This window comes from Salvelinus namaycush, unplaced genomic scaffold (genome assembly GCF_016432855.1).
Source record: "Salvelinus namaycush isolate Seneca unplaced genomic scaffold, SaNama_1.0 Scaffold220, whole genome shotgun sequence".
In the NCBI taxonomy this organism is placed as follows: domain Eukaryota; kingdom Metazoa; phylum Chordata; class Actinopteri; order Salmoniformes; family Salmonidae; genus Salvelinus; species Salvelinus namaycush.
Window position 1 is genome coordinate 155,070 of NW_024059009.1, and position 15,000 is coordinate 170,069.

The window sequence follows — 15,000 nt, forward strand, 5'->3', positions numbered from 1 at the left end:
GCTGGTCAAGGGCAGTCAGGTCTGGAGAGAACCAAGGGCTATAACTGTTCCTGGTTCTAAGTTTCTTGAATGGGGCATGCTTATTTAAGATGGTGAGGAGGCTGTATCTGGACTTAGTTCTTTTAGTATCAAACTATAATTAGTGCAAGCCTGATGGAGACTCTGAGAAAGAGAGAGAGAAGGAGGGAGAGAGAGGGAGGGAGAGAGAGCGAGAGAGAGGGAGAGGGAGGGCGAGAGAGAGCGAGAGAGAGAGAGAGAGAGAGACAAAGACAGAGAGACTAAGGCAGAGACAGTGACAGAGAGAAAGAGACAGAGAAATGCTTTTTTAGTGATTTTGTGATTATGCCGTATTACAGTTTGTGGTATATTTTCACAACTAAGCACAAAAATCTAAACAGATCATCAAAATGGCTCATGTTTCAAAAATTGCATTTTCAAATGACTGAGTACAACAAATAAAATCACAGGTATTTGTTCACTGCACCAAATACCTTTTTCAGTTTGGATACAAGAATCTGATTACAATATTACCCCTGACTCATTTTATGGTTTTTCCTGTCGTGTAGGAATACCTATTTCTTTGTTAACGGATCAACACAGAATAGCCGCATGTGCGTGCGCTCTCTCAAATCGTTTTGGAGAAAATATTTATATTTTAATCAGGTTTGTTCAATTGTATTCTTCATACTATTAAAATAATATAAAAATAATGCCATGGAATTCTAAGCAAATCTTGTCTGCTAAATGAACTAGTGTAGCCCACAGCCATATGGCATAGCCAGATCACGGCCTAACATAATGTCACGTTCCTGACCTTATTTTCCTTTGTTTAGCTTTGTTTAACTGGTCAGGACGTGAGCTGGGTGGGCAGTCTATGTTATGTGTTTCTATGTTTTGGGTCATTGTTTATTAGCCTTATATGGTTCTCAATCAGGGGCAGGTGTTTGACGTTTCCTCTGATTGAGAACCATATTTAGGTAGGCTGTTCACACCGTTTGTTTGTGGGTGATTGTCTTCCGTGTCAGTTTATGTACCACACGGGACTGTTTCGTTGAGACAGAGGAAAAAGCGATGGAGAGACAGAGAAAAAGAGATGGAGAGACAGAGAGAGAGATGGAGAGACAGAGAAAGAGAGATGGAGAGACAGAGAAAGAGAGATGGAGAGACAGAGAAAGAGAGATGGAGAGACAGAGAAAGAGAGATGGAGAGACAGAGAAAGAGAGAGGAAAGGAAAAGAGAGATGGAGAGACAGAGAAAGAGAGATGGAAGAGAGAGAAAAAGAGATGGAGAGACAGAGAAAAAGAGATGGAGAGAGAGAAAGAGAATGGAGAGACAGAAGAAGAGAGATGAGAGACAGAGAAAAAGAGATGGAGAGACAGAGAAAGAGAGATGGAGAGACAGAGAAAAAGAGATGGAGAGACAGAGAAAAAGAGATGGAGAGACAGAGAAAGAGAGATGGAGAGACAGAGAAAGAGAGATGGAGAGACAGAGAAAGAGAGATGGAGAGACAGAGAAAAAGAGATGGAGAGACAGAGAAAAAGAGATGGAGAGACAGAGAAAAGAGATGGAGAGACAGAGAAAAGAGAGATGGAGAGACAGAGAAAGAGAGATGGAGAGACAGAGAAAAAGAGATGGAGAGACAGAGAAAAAGAGATGGAGAGAGAGGAAAAAGAGATGGAGAGAGAGAAAAAGAGATGGAGAGACAGAGAAAGAGAGATGGAGAGAGAGAAAGAGAGATGGAGAGACAGAGAAAGAGAGATGGAGAGACAGAGAAAGAGAGATGGAGAGACAGAGAAAGAGAGATGGAGAGACAGAGAAAAAGAGATGGAGAGACAGAGAAAAGAGAGATGGAGAGACAGAGAAAGAGAGATGGAGAGAGAGAGAAAAAGAGATGGAGAGACAGAGAAAAAGAGATGGAGAGAGAGAAAGAGAGATGGAGAGACAGAGAAAGAGAGATGAGAGACAGAGAAAAAGAGATGGAGAGACAGAGAAAGAGAGATGGAGAGACAGATAAAAAGAGATGAGAGACAGATAAAAAGAGATGGAGAGACAGAGAAAAAGAGATGGAGAGACAGATAAAAAGAGATGAGAGACAGAGAAAAAGAGATGGAGAGACAGAGAAAGAGAGATGGAGAGACAGAGAAAGAGAGATGGAGAGAGAGAAAAGGAGATGGAGAGACAGAGAAAGAGAGATGGAGAGAGAGAAAAGGAGATGGAGAGACAGAGAAAGAGAGATGGAGAGACAGAGAAAAAGAGATGGAGAGACAGAGAAAAAGAGATGGAGAGACAGAGAAAAGAGAGATGGAGAGACAGAGAAAGAGAGATGGAGAGACAGAGAAAAAGAGATGGAGAGACAGAGAAAAAGAGATGGAGAGAGAGGAAAAAGAGATGGAGAGAGAGAAAAAGAGATGGAGAGACAGAGAAAGAGAGATGGAGAGAGAGAAAGAGAGATGGAGAGACAGAGGAAAGAGAGATGGAGAGACAGAGAAAGAGAGATGAGAGAAGAGAGAAGAGAGATGGAGAGACAGAGAAAGAGAGATGGAGAGACAGAGAAAAAGAGATGGAGAGACAGAGAAAAGAGAGAGGAGAGACAGAAAGAGAGATGAGAGACAGAAAGAGAGATGAGAGACAGAAAGAGAGATGAGAGACAGAAAGAGAGAGGAGAGACAGAAAGAGAGATGAGAGACAGAAAGAGAGAGGAGAGACAGAAAGAGAGAGGAGAGACAGAAAGAGAGATGAGAGACAGAAAGAGAGATGAGAGACAGAAAGAGAGATGAGAGACAGAAAGAGAGATGAGAGACAGAGAAAAAGAGATGGAGAGACAGAGAAAGAGAGATGGAGAGACAGAGAAAGAGAGATGGAGAGAGAGAAAAGGAGATGGAGAGACAGAGAAAGAGAGATGGAGAAAAAGAGATGGAGAGACAGAGAAAAAGAGATGGAGAGATGGAGAAAGAGAGATGGAGAGACAGAGGAAAAGAGATGGAGAGACAGAGGAAAAGAGATGGAGAGACAGAGGAAAAGAGATGGAGAGACAGAGGAAAAGAAATGGAGAGACAGAGAAAGAGAGATGGAGAGACAGAGAAAGAGAGATGGAGAGACAGAGAAAAAGAGAAGGAGAGACAGAGAAAGAGAGATGGAGCGACAGATAAAAAGAGATGGAGAGACAGAGAAAAAGAGATGGAGAGACAGAGAAAGAGAGATGGAGAGACAGAGAAAGAGAGATGGAGAGACAGAGAAAGAGAGATGGAGAGAGAGAAAAGGAGAGATGGAGAGACAGAGAAAGAGAGATGGAGAGACAGAGAAAAGGAGATGGAGAGACAGAGAAAAAGAGATGGAGAGACAGAGAAAGAGAGATGGAGAGACAGAGAAAGAGAGATGGAGAGACAGAGAAAGAGAGATGGAGAGACAGAGAAAGAGAGATGTTAAAGAAAAAGCACACAATATTTTATTACTGCCCTCCCCTGATGTCCCCCTGATGTCCCCCTGATGTCCTCCCCTGATGTCCTCCTATGATGTCCTCCCATGATGTCCTCCCCTGATGTCCCCCTGATGTCCTCCCCTGATGTCCTCCCATGATGTCCTCCCATGATGTCCTCCCCTGATGTCCCCTGATGTCCTCCCTGATGTCCCCCTGATGTCCTCCCCTGATGTCCCCCTGATGTCCTCCCCTGATGTCTCCCTGATGTCCCCCTGATGTCCTCCCCTGATGTCCCCCTGATGTCCCCCTGATGTCCTCCCCGATGTCCTCCATGAATGTCCTCCCCAGACATGGGGGATTCAAAGGCCTCAGGACAGGGATAAGACATGGAGGATTCAAAGGTCTCTGGACAGGGATAGGACATGGGGGATTCAAAGGCCTCTGGACAGGGATAAGACATGGAGGATTCAAAGGCCTCTGGACAGGGATAAGACATGGGGGATTCAAAGGCCTCTGGACAGGGATAAGACATGGAGGATTCAAAGGCCTCTGGACAGGGATAAGACTTTGGGGATTCAAAGACCTCTGGACAGGGATAAGACATGGAGGATTCAAAGGGCTCTGGACAGGGATAAGACATGGAGGATTCAAAGGCCTCTGGAGAGGGATAAGACATGGAGGATTCAAAGGCCTCTGGACAGGGATAAGACATGGAGGATTCAAAGGTCTCTGGACAGGGATAAGACATGGGGGATTCAAAGGCCTTTGGACAGGGATAAGACATGGAGGATTCCAAGGCCTCTGGACAGGAATAAGACATGGGGGATTCAAGGCCTCTGGACAGGGATAAGACATGGAGTATGCAAGGCCTCTGGACAGGAATAAGACATGGAGGATTCAAGGCCTCTGAACAGGGATAAGACATGGGGGATTCAAAGGTCTCTGGACAGGGATAAGACATGGGGTATTCAAAGGCCTTTGGATAGGGATAAGACATGGAGGATTCCAAGGCCTCTGGACAGGGATAAGACATGGGGGATTCAAGGCCTCTGGACAGGGATAAGACATGGAGTATGCAAGGCCTCTGGACAGGAATAAGACATGGGGGATTCAAAGGCCTCTGGACAGGGATAAGACATGGAGGATTCAAGGCCTCTGGACAGGGATAAGACATGGAGGATTCAAGGCCTCTGAACAGGGATAAGACATGGGGGATTCAAGGCCTCTGGACAGGGATAAGACATGGGGGATTCAAGACCTCTGGACAGGGATAAGACATGGGGGATTCAAAGGTCTCTGGACAGGGATAAGACATGGGGGATTCAAGGCCTCTGTATTTGGGTGGGAGGGGGGCTGTGAAACTCTCATGCAATTGTTGGGCTCAAGAGTTTCCACACATTTCCACACACTGACTTCACACTTCAGTACTAATTGAAGGTGTCACCAGGTCTGTTGTGTCCTAGCAGCTTGGTTGCTTTTTAAGTCCCTGTGGAAATATCTACGTTTATCTAAATTTATCCAACTCTAATTCTATTTTTATTTGTAGAAGACCTCAGGAGCCCATGAGCTCTCTCTCTCTCTCTCTCTCTCTCTCTCTCTCTCTCTCTCTCTCTCTCTCTCTCTCTCTCTCTCTCTCTCTCAATTCAATTCAATTCAATTCAAGGGGCTTTATTGGCATGGGAAACATGTGTTAACATTGCCAAAGCAAGTGAGGTCTCTCTCTCTCTCTCTCTCTCTCTCTCTCTCTCTCTCTCTCTCTCTCTCTCTCTCTCTCTCTCTCTGTCTTCTCTCTCTCTCCCTCTACTGTACCCCTCTCTCATCTCTGTCTGCTGTGTGTGTGTGAAAGCAGTGTGTGCTTCTATCATCTTTTCCCCATCTTCCTGTGTGAGGGTGTGTAGCCTACCTCGTCTCTGCCTAGCAGGGCTGATTCCATATTCATGTTGCCCTACTTACAGTATGTTCTTCCCTGCCTCTGGACAAAGAGAGAAGGACGGAGACAGAGAGAGAATATATAGTATGTGTCATTCAGCACGTCTCTTGTCCGTCCTGTTTGTTGCCAGACCTCCCAGTGTAGCGTGTCTCTGTTGTATTTAACATGCCCCAGTCTCTCCACCAGTAGGACTTGGACTACTACCATAGAAGTGTATCTCTTCAGCAGGCGTGTTTGTTGTTGTCAGCTGAGCCACACAGGAACTAGTTGGAGGAAGTTCTCTGTGGATGTGTGTGTGTCATAAGGAGACCGTTGACTTCAGACCGGTGGCATCGGCCGACAGCTCTGCAGCTAATCTTCTGCCCCAGATCTGGGGCCAAGGCCAGGGATAACTGCCTGTGTGTGTGTGTGTGTGTTGTGTAGCAGAGGTCAGGTCTACCAGCCTGCTGAGGCTCAGAGTGATGTTAATTCTGAGCTCCAGGGTTAATGGAGGTGGGAGGAGGGGCTCTCTGATGTGTTTTTACCCGTTTAGGAGCAGCCTGGGCTCAGTAGTTGTGACTCACAGGCCCCCCTGCTGCCTCCACCCTGGAGCTCCGATTCCAGGAGACTGCCTTGGGAAGAAATATAACGTAGAAATACACACACACACACACACACACTCACACACACACACACACACACACACACACACACACACACACACACACACACACACACACACACACACACACACACACACACACACACACACACACACACACACACACACACACACACACATACACACACATGCTTGCACATACACACGTACGCACACACATACATGCACACATTCACATATGCACACACATAGACACACAAATTGCTTGCCTTTGTCCACCTCATCTCTCTTGCTCTTAGAGCACTGAGGTTTTAATTGTAGTAATTATGATGATGAGAGTTATAATAATACTGATGGTGGAGATGGAGATATATATATATATATAGAGAGAGAGAGATGTAGATATATATATAGAGAGAGATGTAGAGAGACATGTAGATATATATATATATAGAGAGATGTAGAGAGACATGTAGATATATATATATATAGAGAGAGAGATGTAGAGAGACATGTAGATATATATATATATAGAGAGAGAGATGTAGAGAGACATGTAGATATATATATAGAGAGAGAGAGAGATGTAGAGAGACATGTAGATATATAGAGCGATATATAGAGATATGTAGAGAGATGTAGAGATATATAGAGAGATATATAGAGATATGTAGAGAGACATACTGTATATATATATAGGGCGATATATAGAGATATGTAGAGATATTTAGAGAGATGTAGAGATATATATATATTGAGAGATACAGTTGAAGTTGGAAGTTTACATACACCTTAGCCAAATACATTTAAACTCAGTTTTTCACAATTCCTGATATTTAATCCTTGTAAAAATTCCCTGTCAGTTAGTTAGGATCACCACTTTATTTTAAGAATGTGAAATGTCAGAATAATAGCAGAGAGAATTATTTATTTCAGCTTTTATTTCTTTCATCACATTCCCAGTGGATCAGAAGTTTACATACACTCAATTAGTATTTGGTAGCATTGCCTTTAAATTGTTTAACTTGGGTCACACGTTTCGGGTAAACTTCCGTCAATATGTTGGGTGAATTTTGGCCCATTCTTCCTGACAGAGCTTGTGTAACTGAGTCAGGTTTGTAGGGCTCCTTGCTCACACGCTTTTTCAGTTCTGCTCACAAATGTTCTATAGGATTGAGGTCAGGGCTTTGTGATGGCCACTCCAATACCTTGACTTTGTTGTCCTTAAGCCATTTTGCCACAACTTTGGAAGTATGCGTGGGGTCATTGTCCATTTGGAAGACCCAGAGAGATATGTAGAGAGATATGTAGAGATATGTAGAGAGATGTGTAGAGAGATATGTAGAGAGATGTAGAGAGATATGTAGAGAGATATGTAGAGAGATATGTAGAGATATGTAGAGAGATATGTAGAGAGATATGTAGAGAGATATGTAGAGAGATATGTAGAGATATGTAGAGATATGTAGAGAGATATGTAGAGATATGTAGAGAGATATGTAGAGAGATATGTAGAGATATGTAGAGATATGTAGAGATATGTAGAGATATATGTAGAGATATGTAGAGAGATATGTAGAGAGATATGTAGAGAGATATGTAGAGATATGTAGAGAGATATGTAGAGAGATATGTAGAGAGATATCTAGAGATATCTAGAGATATGTAGAGATATGTAGAGATATATGTAGAGAGATATGTAGAGAGATATGTAGAGATATGTAGAGAGATATGTAGAGAGGTATATAGAGATATGTAGAGAGATATGTAGAGAGATATGTAGGGAGATGTAGAGATATGTAGAGAGATATGTAGAGAGATATGTAGAGAGATATGTAGAGATATGTAGAGAGATATGTAGAGATATGTAGAGAGATATGTAGGGAGATATGTAGAGATATGTAGAGAGATATGTAGAGAGATATGTAGAGATATGTAGAGAGATATGTAGAGATATGTAGAGAGATATGTAGAGAGATATGTAGAGATATATGTAGAGAGATATGTAGAGAGATATGTAGAGATATTTAGAGAGATATGTAGAGAGATATGTAGAGATATGTAGAGAGATATGTAGAGAGATATGTAGAGATATGTAGAGAGATATGTAGAGAGATATGTAGAGATATGTAGAGAGATATGTAGAGATATGTAGAGATATGTAGAGAGATATGTAGAGATATGTAGATAGATATGTAGAGATATGTAGAGAGATATGTAGAGATATGTAGGGAGATATGTAGGGAGATATGTAGAGATATGTAGAGATATGTAGAGATATGTAGGGAGATATGTAGAGATATGTAGAGACATATATATATATATATATACACTACCGTTCAAAAGTTTGGGGTCACATAGAAATGTCCTTGTTTTTTAAAGAAAAGCCAATATTTTGTCCATTATAATATCATCAATTTGATCAGAAATACAGTGTAGACATTGTTAATGTAAATGACTATTGTTGCTGGAAACGGCAGATTTTTTATGGAATATCTACATAGGCTTATGGAGGCCCATTATCAGCAACCATCACTCCTGTCTTCCAATGACACGTTGTGTTAGCGAATCCAAGTTTATCATTTTAAAAGGCTAATTGATCATTAGAAAGCCCTTTTGCAATTACGTTAGCACAGCTGAAGCTGTTGTTCTGATTAAAGAAGCAATAAAACTGGCCTTCTTTAGACTAGTTGAGTTGAGTTCTTGTTACATCAGGTGAATGTTTTTTTGCACCGTAAAAGAAACATTGCAGAATCATCGGCACACCTGGACAGTTTTTGTGTTTTGGGAACATATCTTTTGTGACGTCTCCACAATGTTCTCACCAAGGACTGTTCCCACAACATAATGAAACATTCTGGGAACCTTTAAAGAACCGATTAAAATGTGTTCTAGGAACGTTCTTTAGGAATGTTCTTTCAACGTCAGGTGAATGTTTTATACAAACATTCTAAAACCATCAGCACGACTGGACAGTTTTTTAATGTTATGAGAACATTTGCCGAAACCTAACGAATGTTCTGGGAACTTTCACAGAAACAATTTTTGGTTTGCTGGGTAGGCAGCTGAACTCATCTTTCTAGACAATGTTTTGGTTCGTTGCTAGCTTGTTAACGATCTATCTGGCTCGTCAACTCATTTAAATATATATAATTACCACAACATATCTGAAATCATTTTAAGTTTGACTGTAGCAAACTTTTTGTTAATCATAATAGAAAACTAACACATTACAAGGTAATTATTTACAAAGTATGGCGAGCTAAAAATAAAATGAGGTAAGTTACTGTTGTGAATGTGAAGAAATATAAGCAGTGCTGTTGGAGGATTTTAGGACCTTATCAATGCTGTCGCTGTCAGGTTACCGTCGCAACAACAAGGTCAAAGTTGAATGTCTCTTGCGCCCCCACCCCTTCCCCGGTGCAGGCTACACACTGAATGTTTATAAGGGGTCAAGGAAGTGGTAAACATGGGACCGTTTGAAAGGGGATCATAAACAACTTTGCCAGCTTTCTTTATAGGCAACATACCATGATTTATGTCTGAATTAGGTAATAGAGAGAGAGAGAGGGAGAGAGAGAGAGAGATGAGATGGAGAGAGAGAGATGGAGAGAGAGAGAGAGAGAGAGGGACAGAGAGAGAGAGAGAGATGGAGGGAGAGAGGGATGAGATGGAGAGAGATGAAGAGAGGTAGAGAGAGATGAGAAGGAGAGAGATGGAGAAAGAAAGAGATGGAGAGAGGTAGAGAGAGGGAGAGAGAGATGAGATGGAGAGAGGGGGAGAGAGAGATGAGATGGAGAGAGGTAGAGGGAGGGAGAGAGAGATGAGATGGAGAGAGAGGGAGAGAGATATGAGATGGAGAGAGGTAGAGGGAGGGAGAGAGAGATGAGATGGAGAGAGGTAGCGAGAGTCAGCGAGAGATGAGATGGAGAGAGAGGGAGCGAAATGGGGAGAGAGATGGAGAGATGAAGTGTGTGTGCATGCATGTGTGAGTTATTGAGATGGAGAGAGAAATGAGAGAGAGAGATGGAGAGCGAGATGAGAGGGAGAGATGGAGAGAGAGATGAGAGATGGAGAGAGAGGGAGAGATGGAGAGAGAGATGAGAGGGAGAGATGGAGAGAGAGATGAGAGGGAGAGATGAGAGAGAGATGAGAGGGAGAGATGGAGAGAGAGATGGAGAGAGAGATGAGAGATGGAGAGAGAGGGAGAGAGCGATGAGAGATGTAGAAGAGGGAGAGAGATAAGAGGGTGTGTATGTGCTGTGTGGGACTCGTGACATAAATGGAAATCTGTTTTTCATGGCGGGCTCTGTTCTCATGGTAACTAGACTAATTCACCTGTCAATTCTACTTTACCCCGCCCCCCCCACCACACACACACACACAAACACACTTCCTTTTCGGATTTAAATTAATTTTGACGGACACAGTAGATCTCCCAGTAAAGAAGACAGGGAGGAGGTAGAGAGGACAGGGGATTTGAGTCGGCATGCTCCCAGCTAACAATTCCAGGGAGGCAACCTTTTTAGTATGTTTTTGGTGTTAAAGTTAGGAGAACATTCTGTTAATGTCAAACAGATCTTATCTAGAACGTGGTTACAACGTTCTCAGAATATAGAACTTTAAGAACATTCAAGAACATTCATGTGTCCAGTTTTCTGAGGGTTAGGAGACGTTGATAGAATATTCACCCTCAGAAAACTGGACACATGAATGTTCTTCCCTAGTTCCCATGAAATGTTTCTAAAACATGAATATCTTATATTCTGAGAACATGGTAACCATGTCCTGTATATGTTTGGTGAACATGGTAACCATGTCCTGTATATGTTTGGTGAACATGGTAACCATGTCCTGTATATGTTTGGTGAACATGGTAACCATGTCCTGTATATGTTTGGTGAACATGGTAACCATGTCCTGTATATGTTTGGTGAACATGGTAACCATGTCCTGTATATGTTTGGTGAACATGGTAACCATGTCCTGTATATGTTTGGTGAACATGGTAACCATGTCCTGTATATGTTTGGTGAACATGGTAACCATGTCCTGTATATGTTTGGTGAACATGGTAACCATGTCCTGTATATGTTCAGTAAACATGGTAACCATGTCCTGTATATGTTTGGTGAACATGGTAACCATGTCCTGTATATGTTTGGTGAACATGGTAACCATGTCCTGTATATGTTTGGTGAACATGGTAACCATGTCCTGTATATGTTTGGTGAACATGGTAACCATGTCCTGTATATGTTCAGTAAACATGGTAACCATGTCCTGTATATGTTTGGTGAACATGGTAACCATGTCCTGTATATGTTTGGTGAACATGGTAACCATGTCCTGTATATGTTTGGTGAACATGGTAACCATGTCCTGTATATGTTTGGTGAACATGGTAACCATGTCCTGTATATGTTTGGTGAACATGGTAACCATGTCCTGTATATGTTCAGTAAACATGGTAACCATGTCCTGTATATGTTTGGTGAACATGGTAACCATGTCCTGTATATGTTTGGTGAACATGGTAACCATGTCCTGTATATGTTCAGTAAACATGGTAACCATGTCCTGTATATGTTTGGTGAACATGGTAACCATGTCCTGTATATGTTTGGTGAACATGGTAACCATGTCCTGTATATGTTTGGTGAACATGGTAACCATGTCCTGTATATGTTTGGTGAACATGGTAACCATGTCCTGTATATGTTTGGTGAACATGGTAACCATGTCCTGTATATGTTTGGTGAACATGGTAACCATGTCCTGTATATGTTTGGTGAACATGGTAACCATGTCCTGTATATGTTTGGTGAACATGGTAACCATGTCCTGTATATGTTTGGTGAACATGGTAACCATGTCCTGTATATGTTTGGTGAACATGGTAACCATGTCCTGTATATGTTTGGTGAACATGGTAACCATGTCCTGTATATGTTTGGTGAACATGGTAACCATGTCCTGTATATGTTTGGTGAACATGGTAACCATGTCCTGTATATGTTTGGTGAACATGGTAACCATGTCCTGTATATGTTTGGTGAACATGGTAACCATGTCCTGTATATGTTTGGTGAACATGGTAACCATGTCCTGTATATGTTTGGTGAACATGGTAACCATGTCCTGTATATGTTTGGTGAACATGGTAACCATGTCCTGTATATGTTTGGTGAACATGGTAACCATGTCCTGTATATGTTTGGTGAACATGGTAACCATGTCCTGTATATGTTTGGTGAACATGGTAACCATGTCCTGTATATGTTCAGTAAACATGGTAACCATGTCCTGTATATGTTTGGTGAACATGGTAACCATGTCCTGTATATGTTTGGTGAACATGGTAACCATGTCCTGTATATGTTCAGTAAACATGGTAACCATGTCCTGTATATGTTTGGTGAACATGGTAACCATGTCCTGTATATGTTTGGTGAACATGGTAACCATGTCCTGTATATGTTTGGTGAACATGGTAACCATGTCCTGTATATGTTCAGTAAACATGGTAACCATGTCCTGTATATGTTTGGTGAACATGGTAACCATGTCCTGTATATGTTTGGTGAACATGGTAACCATGTCCTGTATATGTTCAGTAAACATGGTAACCATGTCCTGTATATGTTTGGTGAACATGGTAACCATGTCCTGTATATGTTCAGTAAACATGGTAACCATGTCCTGTATATGTTTGGTGAACATGGTAACCATGTCCTGTATATGTTCAGTAAACATGGTAACCATGTCCTGTATATGTTTGGTGAACATGGTAACCATGTCCTGTATATGTTTGGTGAACATGGTAACCATGTCCTGTATATGTTTGGTGAACATGGTAACCATGTCCTGTATATGTTTGGTGACCATGGTAACCATGTCCTGTATATGTTTGGTGGGACGTTGATAGAATATTGTCTAGAACATAAATATCTTTAAGGGAAATTTCACAGTTTTCAGCTTCATATTCGTCTCCAGCATTTCCCCAACATTGACGGTGCTTTCGGAAAGTATTCAGACCCCTTTGTTACGTTACAGCCTTATTCTAAAAATGATTAAATAAATGGTTTTCATCATCAACCTAAACACAATACCCCATAATGACATCACAATACCCCATAATGACATCACAATACCCCATAATGACATCACAATACCCCACAATGACATCACAATACCCCATAATGACATCACAATACCCCATAATGACTTTACAGTATCCCATAATAACAAAGCCCAAACTGTTTTTTAGACATTTTTGCAAATTTATTAAACATAAAAAATAGAATTACCTTATTTACATAAGTATTTCCATTGATCATCCTTGAGATGTTTCTACAACTTGATTGGAGTCCACCTGTGATAAATTCAATTGACTGGACATGGAAAGGCTCACACCTGTCTATATAAGGTCCCACAGTTGACAGGACATGTCAGGGCAAATACCAAGCCATGAGGTTGAAGGAATTGTCCGTAGAGCTCCATGAAACAGGATTGTGTCAAGGCACAGATCTGGGGAAGGATACCAAAACATGGTGTGCGTGTTACCTAGGGGGGATGCTGGTGTGCGTGTTACCTAGGGGGGATGCTGGTGTGCATGTTACCTAGGGGGGATGCTGGTGTGCATGTTACCTAGGGGGGATGCTGGTGTGCGTGTTACCTAGGGGGGATGCTGGTGTGCATGTTACCTAGGGGGGATGCTGGTGTGCGTGTTACCTAGGGGGGATGCTGGTGTGCGTGTTACCTAGGGGGGATGCTGGTGTGCATGTTACCTAGGGGGGATGCTGGTGTGCGTGTTACCTAGGGGGGATGCTGGTGTGCGTGTTACCTAGGGGGGATGCTGGTGTGCGTGTTACCTAGGGGGGATGCTGGTGTGCGTGTTACCTAGGGGGGGTGCTGGTGTGCGTGTTACCTAGGGGGGATGCTGGTGTGCGTATTACCTAGGGGGGATGCTGGTGTGCGTGTTACCTAGGGGGGATGCTGGTGTGCGTGTTACCTAGGGGGGATGCTGGTGTGCGTGTTACCTAGGGGGGATGCTGGTGTGCGTGTTACCTAGGGGGGATGCTGGTGTGCGTGTTACCTAGGGGGGATGCTGGTGTGCGTGTTACCTAGGGGGGATGCTGGTGTGCGTGTTACCTAGGGGGGATGCTGGTGTGCGTGTTACCTAGGGGGGATGCTGGTGTGCGTGTTACCTAGGGGGGATGCTGGTGTGCGTGTTACCTAGGGGGGATGCTGGTGTGCGCCTTCCCACAGGACAACAACTCTAAGCACACAGCCAAGACAACGCAGGAGTGGCTTCGGGACAAGTCTCTGAATGTCCTTGAGTGGCCCAGCCAGAGCCCGGACTTGAACCCGATCAAACATCTCTGGAGAGACCTGAAAATAGCTGTGCAGCAACACTCCCCATCCAACCTGACAGAGCTTGAGAGGATCTGCAAAGAAGAATGAGAGAAACTCCCCAAATACAGGTGTGCCAAGCTAGTAGCGTCATATTAAAGAAGACTCGAGTGTCACGTTCCTGACCTGTTTTCCTTTGTTTTTGTATTTGTTTAGTATGGTCAGGGCGTGAGTTGGGGTGGGCATTCTATGTTATGTGTTTCTATGTTGGGTTCTTTTCTATTAGCCTTATATGGTTCTCAATCAGGGACAGGTGTTTGACGTTTCCTCTGATTGAGAACCATATTAAGGTAGGCTGTTCTCACTGTTTGTTTGTGGGTGATTGTTCCTGTGTCTGTGTCTGTCGCACCACACGGGACTGTTTCGTTTTCGTTCGTGTATGTGTTCGTTCCTGTTAGTGCGTTATGTTCTCTAGTTCAGGTTTGTTCACATCGTTTATTGTTTTGTAGTTATTCAAGTGTTCTTCGTGTTCGTCGTCTTGTTTAAATACATTTCATCATGTATTCCACCTACGCTGCATTTTGGTCCGATCCTTCTCGCCTCTCCTCATCCGAGGAGGAGGAAGAAATAGACGAACGTTACATCGAGGCTGTAATCGCTGCCAAAGATGCTCCAACAAAGTCCTGAGTAAAGAGT